At 24.9% G+C, this 10,797-nt stretch overlaps 1 protein-coding gene across 6 annotated transcripts in view; it reads left to right on the forward strand.

Moving 5' to 3' along the window:
- Positions 1-7,587: 7,587 nt before the first annotated feature.
- LOC100212967 (fas-binding factor 1) overlaps positions 7,588-10,797 on the forward strand; it is a 67,948-nt gene continuing 64,738 nt past the window's right edge. For 3 of the 6 annotated variants that reach the window (XM_065803406.1, XM_065803409.1, XM_065803408.1), the window contains exon 1: positions 8,007-8,082. The gene's annotated coding sequence lies outside the window, so the exon portion shown is untranslated. Of the gene's footprint in view, positions 8,083-10,797 lie in introns of all 6 variants that reach the window. The other 3 variants (XM_065803404.1, XM_065803407.1, XM_065803405.1) reach the window with 3 other exon arrangements.

Consider the following 10,797-nt stretch of genomic DNA (forward strand, 5'->3'; position numbering starts at 1 on the left):
CAAGAACATAAATTTCTTGTCAAAAGAAATCTGCAAGCCTAGGTGATCAGACCTTAGTCCTCTGGATAACTCTATATCGGCTAACTTTAAGTAAAGACTTGTAAATGCCAATACAGCAACATTGACAAATATACAAATATATTATTTCAATATTCAAAAACTTGAAATTTCACACAGTGTCTATGAAATGCTAAGATAATTACTACTAGGAAATCAGTTTTTCACAAATATACCTTTAATTTTTGGCACAAAAATTGGACCAATATTTCATTTTTTCACTTTGTATGATATTTAATGCATAAAGCATTATTCTGGAAATTTCCAGAAGAAAGAAAGCTTTTATGGATGGTATCACATTCAAAATGTGCATATAATAATATAGAGATGATGGATTCATAAACAACAACGCTAAAATGTTTTGTTTTTTTGTAACCCCCAGATTTTGACTATTGCTATGAAAACATCAAATGTTTTAAGTGACCCACATTTGTAAAGCTTCTTAGGTTTAACACCGCATTTATTATTAATAAAATTTTCAATTTTTGTGTAACAAGTCACATGGTAATTCATTTTGTGGTTTAAGCTATAAACAATATTATACAGAAAATTGCATGGCTTTCAACAAGATTTTGCGAGGCTGCTAAAAGGATCTGTGCTTTAAGATCACTGATTTTGCTTATTTGGATAGTCAGGAGATTTTTGCTTTGAAGGAGACAGACATTGCTTAATCTAATGTTAATCTTTCAATGAGATTATAATAGCCATAAGGCTGCCCATGAGTTTTAGATCTAATTTTTATTTTTACAAAATTTATTTAGATCTAGATTAGTCACATCTTGTCCCTGATTATATCTGTTCTGAATTTACCTCCAGGCTAAATTCAGAGCAGATAAAGTGATATAGATTTGTTGATTCTTTAAATTTGAAATGTTGTTGCTTCTTTGTACAATAGGCAAACAGTTTTTCTGCTGACTATCATCATTTTTTGTTTGTATTGGCATTTTTTTAATTTTAGCAAATAAATAAGTATTTTTAATCCATCACAAAAAAGAACTTTCAACTGTAACAAGTAAATAGCAAAGGTGCTTTCCCAAAAAAAAATAAACAAAACTTTTTGCTAGCCTTTTTAATTGAAAAGAATTTTAAAAAAATACAAAATAATTTTACAAAAAAGCTGTCATGCTGATTTACAAGAATGGGTTAAAATATCTTGTAGTACTGTAAAATACCTTTTTGGTTAACTCTTTTAAAATTTATGAGCTTTGATCTATAAAAGAAACAAAAATTTATATAAAAACATCCTTTGCTATTTATTTGTTACAGTTGAAAGTTCTTTATTGTGATGGACTAAAAATACTTATTTATTTGCCAAATCAAACCAAATTAAAAAAATGCCAATACAAACAAAAAATGATGATAGTCAGCAGAAAAACTGTTTGCCTATTGTACAAAGAAGCAACAACATTTCAAATTTAAAGAATCAACAAATCTATATCACTTTATCTGCTCTGAATTTAGCATGGAGGTAAATTCAGAACAGATATAATCAGGGACAAGATGTGACTAATCTAGATCTAAATAAATTTTGTAAAAATAAAAATTAGATCTAAAACTCATGGGCAGCTTTATGGCTATTGTAATCTCATTGAAAGATTAACATTAGATTAAGCAATGTCTGTCTCCTTCAAAGCAAAAATCTCCTGACTAACCAAATAAGCAAAATCAGTGATCTTAAAGCACAGATCCTTTTAGCAGCCTCGCAAAATCTTGTTGATGAAAATTAGTTTTAGCTGTGAAATAAGCTAAAACTAATTTTTTGAAAAATTTGAGCAAATACCTTCTGCCTTTGTAGATATTTGAAATGATTACTAACTTAAAGCAAGTTATAAAGGGCATAAAAATATTAGTTCTTGTATTCTTGTCTAGAGAATGTTGTCTTCTTGATAAGAAGCCAACACTCTCTGATTGCTTGAGCTTGAAGAGGATCTTACTTCTGCTACATCATTGGGCACTCAGTGGCTGGTAAACCTTAACTCGGATAAAACTCAAATTTTTTTCAGCTAATCATTATCACAATCATTTAGATCTTCTTATATTTATGAACCGTAATGTACTTGATAAGTCATCTACCCTCTATCTTGTAGGATTAACCTTATCTACCCTTTATTTTGTAGGATTAACTAATATTTCCAATCTTTCTTGGAAACCATATCTCATATCAATTGCAAAATCTATCCTTGTTTCGAATAATGTTGCCATATCTGGGGCAGACCTTCCAATGATGCCCTTTTTCTTTTAGACAAGGTGCAAAAACGCATTGTAAACATAGTTGGACCTGCTCTTGCAGCCAATCTTCAACCATTATTACATAGTCATAATGTTGTCTCTACCTATTTTCTATAAATACTATAATGGGCACTGCTCTAAAGAGCTAGCGTCTCTTTTGCCATCTACTAAAATTCATTCTCGTGTTACTCGTCATTCAATTAAGTCTCATCCTTTCACTGTGACTTCATCAAATCATCATTTAATTTGCTCTTCATCTTGTTTTCCTGATTCATATAATTTGCAATCTTTTACGTCATCTGTTAATTATTATCTTGCTCTATAAACTTCATCTTTTTTTCCCCATAACTTCCAACTCTAATAGTGGTTGCTTGCAGCCTTTTTTGGAAGTGATGATGTTAAAAAAGGTTTTATTGAGATTTAAAAAGTTATATCATTTTTAATTGAATATTTAGAGATGCTAAAGGTGAACATTCTTTAACATAGCAATTTTCCGTTTGTTTTTTTTTTTTTTTTTTTTATTATTCACTCCTAACAAGGCTGCAAGCAAATACTATTAATTTGGGAGTTACTAGAGAAAAAAAGAATACAGTTATAGAACATGGAAACGGTTAACAGAAGACTTGAAAAGTTGTAGGTTGTATGAGAAAAGAAAGCATGAAGATGGGAGAGAGTTTCAAATAGTTAAAGTGCGGGGAAAAAAACTAGACAAATAAAAGTTTTTAGAGAATGAAGGGAAGATATTGTAAACAAATAAGACTTTGCTGAATGATGAATTAAGCGATAAACAAGATCTAAATAAGAATAGGCACCTAGATTATTTGAAAAAAAAAGCTTCTTTAAAAAACGCACATTTTTAATGTATCAAGTTTTAATATTTTATGCCTAATGTTTAAATGTAAAGACAATTTTTCACCTTGTTTGTTTAAATCTTTAAAGTTTCAAACCTAAAAATATATTTTTTTGCATCAAATACAACCTTTATGCCTTTTTTTCTGTAAAATGATAAACAAGTTACTTATCAATCAGCATGGTTCTTATCTCGCAAACAAAATAGTATTATCAAACTTTGATTTTTCTATTAAACTGAATTATGATTTATTTAAACAGAAGCTTTAAAAAGCAGTCAAAACCATATAAAATGGCTTATATTTTATGTTAATCCTCTTCATCTGATACATTATTATCTCCAACTATATTGATTATCACAGCGCAGTATTACAATACTATTCTAACAATAACTAAATTTAATAGTACTATCTAACGGTATGATTATAAAAAATAATTTAAAAGTAATTATCTTTTTTTTTTCGAAATATGTTTCAACATTTAGTTAACATAAAAAAACTATTTGAATAATAAAAATCTAGTAATGTTTCAATAACTTTTAGTAACAGTAGAGAAAATTGCATCCATTTTTTTAAGATTTCAATAACTTTTTAATGATGGAGACTTTATAAGATGTTAATTCAGAAACATTTTTATATAAAAATAAGTATTACCTTAAAATGTTATTGATTTCGTAAATCTGTCTCTTTTAACTTGTAGTTTTTATAAATGACCAGTTAGTTTATGATTTAAAAGATAAACATCTGACAGAGGTTTAACTATTAAAATCTTATCTAAAAGTACAATGTAAAACTAAATGTAAGGTTGCTTAGCTCCAAATCACTAAAAAAAAAGAATTTTAACATATTATTTTTCAATTTTCAAAACATAACAATTTTCCTTTACAATAGTTATAAAATAACATACTTAATATTTATAAGCATTATTTTACATTAAAAATAACATTTGTTGCCTCTGTTAAAATGAATTAGCCTCATTAAAATAAACTAAAACTTATTTCCAGGGAAACTTGAGTAAATACCTATTAATTTGGTTTCTAAATATTTGAACTAATTACTCACATTAAGTAAGTTGCAGATCTCATCTGAAAAATTGAAAAACTGTATTATTCTTGAATTACATTTTTTGATATTTAGTGATGCTAAAGGTAGATCTCCTAATAAAGCAATTTTTTATATCTTTTGCTAATTGAGATATAACTATTATTGAATAGCTATGTACAAATTGCTAAATAAGATACTAAGTTGTTTATTTTAATTATCTAGACTTAGTATCATATTTAGCAATTTGTACATAGCTATAATTTATGTAGTCATTGAGTTTGGTGATTGCAAGAAATATTTAGGGATTATTATTGATTACCAACCTATCTTTACTGAACATATAAAACATATCTCCAATAAAATTGCAAGTAAAACTGGATATCTTGGTAGAATAAGCAAATATTTAACTCAATGGACTAAAAAGTCTTTCTAACTATAATTGTTCCCCACTATGAATATTGTGCTTCTATTTTTCTTGATAAAAACAGTAACTAAAACATTTAAAAAAAACTACAAAACTAAGCAATGAGAATCATATTAAAATGTGACTGGTCAACTCACAAAACAGAAATGTTAAAATTGCTTGGTTGAATTAGTGAAAAAAATTAAATAGTTTTTAAATCACTATGTTCAGTTCACATGTTACATCAACTTAAAATGATATTTTTAAACAGTTCTATTTAAAAGATTGTGAGTTACATCAACATAACACTAGACAAGCTAGTTATTTTCATAGTAGTAGCCAAAGTAATAGAGCAGGACAGAAGTTATCGTTTGTGTGTGGTTTGAAACTACACCATGAAACAGCTTGTGGATTTGTTCAACTAGACTTTTTTAAAAAATTCAAAAAAGTACTTCAAACATTAAACATTATTTAAAAAAAAAAAAATAATATATATATATATATATATATATATATATATATATATATATATATATATATATATATATCCCAGTGGGCACGGTACGTTTTTAATACGTTTTTTAGACGTTTTAATAAGGTTTAACTCTAATAAAAACGTCCAAAGAACGTTTTAGAAACGTACTGTGCCCACTGGGATATATGTATATATGTATATATATATATATATATATATATATATATATATATATATATATATATATATATATATATATATATATATATATATATATATTACTTTAATTATTAGGCCGCATAATCGTTATGCCTATTTCCTGACATAAAAAATATAAATGAAAACTATAAAGAGCGAATTGAAGATATGTAAGAAACAAACAAGAAACCGTTTTAAAGATAAATATTAAATCTGAAAACAGATTCCAAGAAACAGATTTGCCTATAAAACAAAGTGCTCTATAAATGTGCGTACCTCTAAAATACCTTAATTACTGTTTGTATATTTCGCAGTTTGTTTAATTTGCTGTTTAATAACATTTAAAATTTAAAAATTTATAATTAAAAAAACTGGCGGTGCATGTAAAAGACTTTATTTTGTCTTATCACCGAGCCCATATTGAATGTATTTACAATAACCGTATTATATATGTATACTTTACATATTATTTATTGAAAGCCATAAATGTAAAATAAATAACAATTAACTTAAAAAATACTTAAAGAACAATATTCAAGCTAAGAGTAATAGTCAAGTAAACAAGAAGTATTGAAAGTAAAAAATAATAATAATAAATAAATAAAAGAGTAGATATTTACAGGAGCCGTAATATATACGTATAATTTATAACTTATTTATTAAAAAATATAAAAGTAAAATATATAACAGTCTATGGTTGGTTAGAGAAAATATTTAAAAACAGTATTCATGTACAAAGTAATATTCAAGTAAAGAACGAAAAATTAAAAATAAAAGAGGTCTTTATTTACAAAAACCGTAATATATATGTATGCCTGAAAACCAGTTTGTATAAAAGTAAAATAAATAGCAAGTCATTGAAAGTTATAAAAAATAATTTAAGAATACAGGTTAGATGTCAACAATAACATTCAAGATTAGAGGTAACACCATAACTAAATAATTGAAAAAAAAAAAGTTGAAACATTCTGTACCATATATAATTGAATTTTAGTTTAAAAGAAGTATAGAAATTATTTAAGTTTATTAAGAGTTATTTTATTAATAAAATAAGTTTATTAATAAATTAAGAAAGTATTTAAAATCGGATATGTTAAAATCCATAAGTAATAACACCTGTTCCAATTCATTTATAAACTTTTGCATACTAATTTTTTTCGCATTAGCAATCTTAGGAAACTTTTTCCACAAATAAGGTTTACGATATTGAATTGAGTATGTAATTTGTTTTGAATTATACTTAGGGAAAATGTAGTTATTATCTAAAAATTTTATCGGGTATTTATGAAAAACTTTTTCAAAATAGGGCTGAAATATTCTTGGAGATAGTCCCATCTTTGTTTTATACATGAACATTAAAATTTGTTGTAAGTTGATTTTATAAACGTTTAATGCGCCAAGTATACAAAGAAAAGGCTTAAATGGTACAATATTATCAGCTCCAAATAATATTCTGCACGCATGTTTTTGTTTACTGTACAATTTTTTTAATTTTATATGATTGCCCAAGCAATATTATAATAAATCAAATAACATTGAATACAAGAAAAAAAAAACTTTTTAAAGATTTGTAATTTAGAAATTGTTAAACCCTATACATCATGGCAACATTTTTTGATATTTTTTTCTCAATGCTTTTTATATGATTACAACGTAAATTTTCATGTAATAATACGCCCAAAAACTTTACTGAAGTTTCTCTTTTAATGTTAGCGTTATTGTTTATTAGATTTGGTAGTTTAATGGGAATATTTTCTAATTTATTTACTTTTTGGAACAAAATAAGTTTGGTTTTATCCGCATTTAGAGACAGCATTTTACTTATAAACCACTCATTAACCTTACTCAACTGTTCGTTGGGTATTTTAAAAAATAAATTATTATCTCTGTGGGAATAAAAAAGATTGGAGTCATTTTTGTATGTAATCTGCTGCAATAAGTCATCATTGTCTGTAATCTCAACATTCTCAACAGCGTCGTCGAAAGCGTGCGATAAGTAAATAGTTTTAAACTTCATTAGTAAAGAAATTTCAAACACAAATAGTATTTTAGGTTTGGAATTTCTTAGAAAATGAAATTGTTAAAAAAACTTTTTAAATTTTTAACTTTTTTTAAAAAAACTTTAGATCAAGCTTATAAGCTTAATTATCAAGATTAATCTTGTCATAGAGAAGAAAAAACGATTAGATGGTCCGATATAGCAAGTTAAATTATACATATATTTTCAGCATATAAATCATCTAAATTAAATGTTTACATCTTTTAAATGCTTTATGTTTCAAAGTTATTCATTGCAACGTTATAAATTTTTTTTATTAAACAAATAAAATAATGTTGTTGCTTGTGCAGCTGCAAGGCCGACGACACGGGTTTTATTGCGGAGGCAAAGTGGTCAATTTTTTTAAAAAAATTCTAAATATCTAGCAACTGATTTAAAAAATAAATATAAAAAAAAATGCTTAAGAAAAACAGTGAACGTGCTAGTCTACCTTGGCTTGCCCGGTGTCGTCGGGTCTGAGGTGTACCGTTGCTTTAATTTTTTCTCTTAACCGTTAAGTTAACGTCACGGTAGTAAAATATGATAAGTTGGTATAAAATCAAGATAGCGTTAGCTGATTGATTGATTTGAAATTTGTAGTAATATATCTTATAGAATTAAGATGAGTTAAGCTTGGTATCCATTATCTGTAGGGTTGTCAAACAACATTTGCACAACCTCTTTCGAGGAACGGCTCTCCAAGAAACAGCAGAAAAATAATTTGAAAATCCACTAACATTACCTCGATAACGTCCGAAAAAAATGACAACAAAAATGGTGGAATCATAAAGTAAGCGTTAGCAATAATTTATGTTTTATTGCATATATATATATATATATATATATATATATATATATATATATATATATATATATATATATATATATATATATATATATATATATATATGTATATATATATATATATATATATATATATATATATATATATATATATATATATATATATATATATATATATATATATATATATATATATATATATATATATGATATATATATATATATATATATATATATATATATATATATATATATATATATATATATATATATATATATATATATATATATATATATATATATATATAAACTGACAGTAAAATTAAAAAGATAAGTTTATAGTATAATGTAAAGCTTGTTTATTAAGTGAGAACTTTCCAATTTAATGTGGAGGGCTTCTTTAATTTGTGTTTGCTTGGAGCATTATCCAAAATCTCAAAAGAATCACAGTTAGTCAATATTGGCAATTAAGAGATAAATTTAAGTGTTTAAATATATGAGATTGTTTATCACTTTAAAGGTGCTCATTTATTCTAGTTGCCAAGTGTCTGGAGGTTTCTCCAATATAACTGGCATTACAGCCAGCGCAAAAAAAATTTATAGACAACATGAGATTTAAGCAGTTTAGGAAGTGACTCTTTTAAGCAAAAACAATCTTGTATTTTATTAGTAGTGAAAATTAATTTTATTAGAACATCTTTGCAATATTTATGAACAATTTTTGAAATTTTTCTTCTACTGTAATTAGAGTACATTCCAATCTATGGAAGCTTAAAGTATCTTAAATTTAAGCTATTAACAATGTTAGACACAAATGGGTTTATTTTCTTATCAATATAGGATTTAATTTCATAGTCAATAATTTTTCGTGGAAATTTATTATTTTGTAAAACTAATGATAGATTCTTAATATCTTTATCAAAACCAAACCAAGAATTAATTTTAAATGTGCGATCAATCAAACACCATACAAGTCCAAATTTGTAGCAAGAAGGATTAAAACTAAAAAAGTTTTGTAAAAGATCTATATACGTTTTTTTGTGATAAACTGAAGTCGAAAACGAATTGGATTTTTTAATAAGTACATCTAAAAAAGCAATCTGGTTATCTTGTTCTTTTTTCCTAGTAAATTTCAGATTTTTATGTTTTTATGAAAATGTTTTTCAAAAGTTAACTTTAAAAAGTTACTTCAGATTTCCACATCTGGTTAACATTTTCTATTTGGCGGAAAATATTACGATCAAACAGATGGTGTTACTATAGGTTCTCCTTTAGCGCCCATCTTAGCTAATATTTTTGTCGGATATCATAAACAAACATGGGTCAATAACAGCTCTTTTACAGCACCATTTTTTTATAATCGGTATGTGAATGACATAAATGATAATATTTATTCTGAATACGAAGCTCAAGAATTTTTAAACACCTCAATAAACAACGTAAACATGTCAAGAATAAAAAACATCGTGTTATTTTTAAATATATATATATATATATATATATATATATATATATATATATATATATATATATATATATATATATATACATATATACATATATCCATTCAAGATCATGCTTTTATGTCGATTAGAAGTGTTTATTTAAGCATAAGTTTTCATGATTTTTTTTTCGTTATCTTTTTTCCGTTTATTCCATTCATTTTATTATCTACATATACTTTCTTCTACTGCAATTCGCTTCATTTTATAAGCTTATTTACTATCCTTTACTTTTCTATTTTAAAATTAATTATAATGCATATATTATTTTATCTACATCCGATTCGGTGTGTATTAATTTATTCAAATATAGTTTGTTTGTTTTTGTTTGTTCTAATTATATACACATATTTATACATTATTATATATAAATTTATAACTTATTGTAAAAAAATATATTTATTAGCAAATATTTATGCTTCAGTTCGCTTATATTTTTATAGAGTTTTGACTAGTTTTAAAATCTTTTCAAACGAGTTAATTTTAATATTTTCTTTTCTAGTAGTTTTTTAACTTACCTTTAAATAGTTGCGTTGCACCTGATTTTTTAATCTGTTTGTTTATTCATAATTTTGAACATTAGTTTTTCAGATCTTTATATATCTTACTCTTTCTCTTTTGCGCTTTTGACAAATTAAAAACATACTAAATATATTACATAATAAATCCGTGACTATATATTTTCAAAAAATTAGTTGTTATATTATTTTGTTTTCAGTAAAAATTTATTATTATTATCATAAATAAATTGTTATAATACGGAAAAAATAATATTATTACATAAAAGAAAAAAAAAAAATTTTCAACGTTAAAATTACGTAAAAAAAAAAAAAATTACGTAAAAAAAAAATATTAATAAAAATAAATAAATAAAAAGTTTTCAAAAAAAGTTTATTGAAACTTTACGGATATAAACTATATCAAAGAGTATTTATAGTGTTAAAAGCAATTCATATATATATATATATATATATATATATATATATATATATATATATATATATATATATATATATATATATATATATATATATATATATACATACACCTTAAAATCGTTTAATAAATTAAACACAGAAAAAAAAGCAGCTTATTCTTGACAAGCTAGCTCTCTGCAGTTAGGTAATTCGTCGCAAGATCATCGCATATTGAATTGGGATTATGTCGTCCTTTCTAAAAATGAGACTACTTTCTCAAAC

The sequence above is a fragment of the Hydra vulgaris genome, chromosome 08 (assembly GCF_038396675.1).
Source record: "Hydra vulgaris chromosome 08, alternate assembly HydraT2T_AEP".
Taxonomy (NCBI): domain Eukaryota; kingdom Metazoa; phylum Cnidaria; class Hydrozoa; order Anthoathecata; family Hydridae; genus Hydra; species Hydra vulgaris.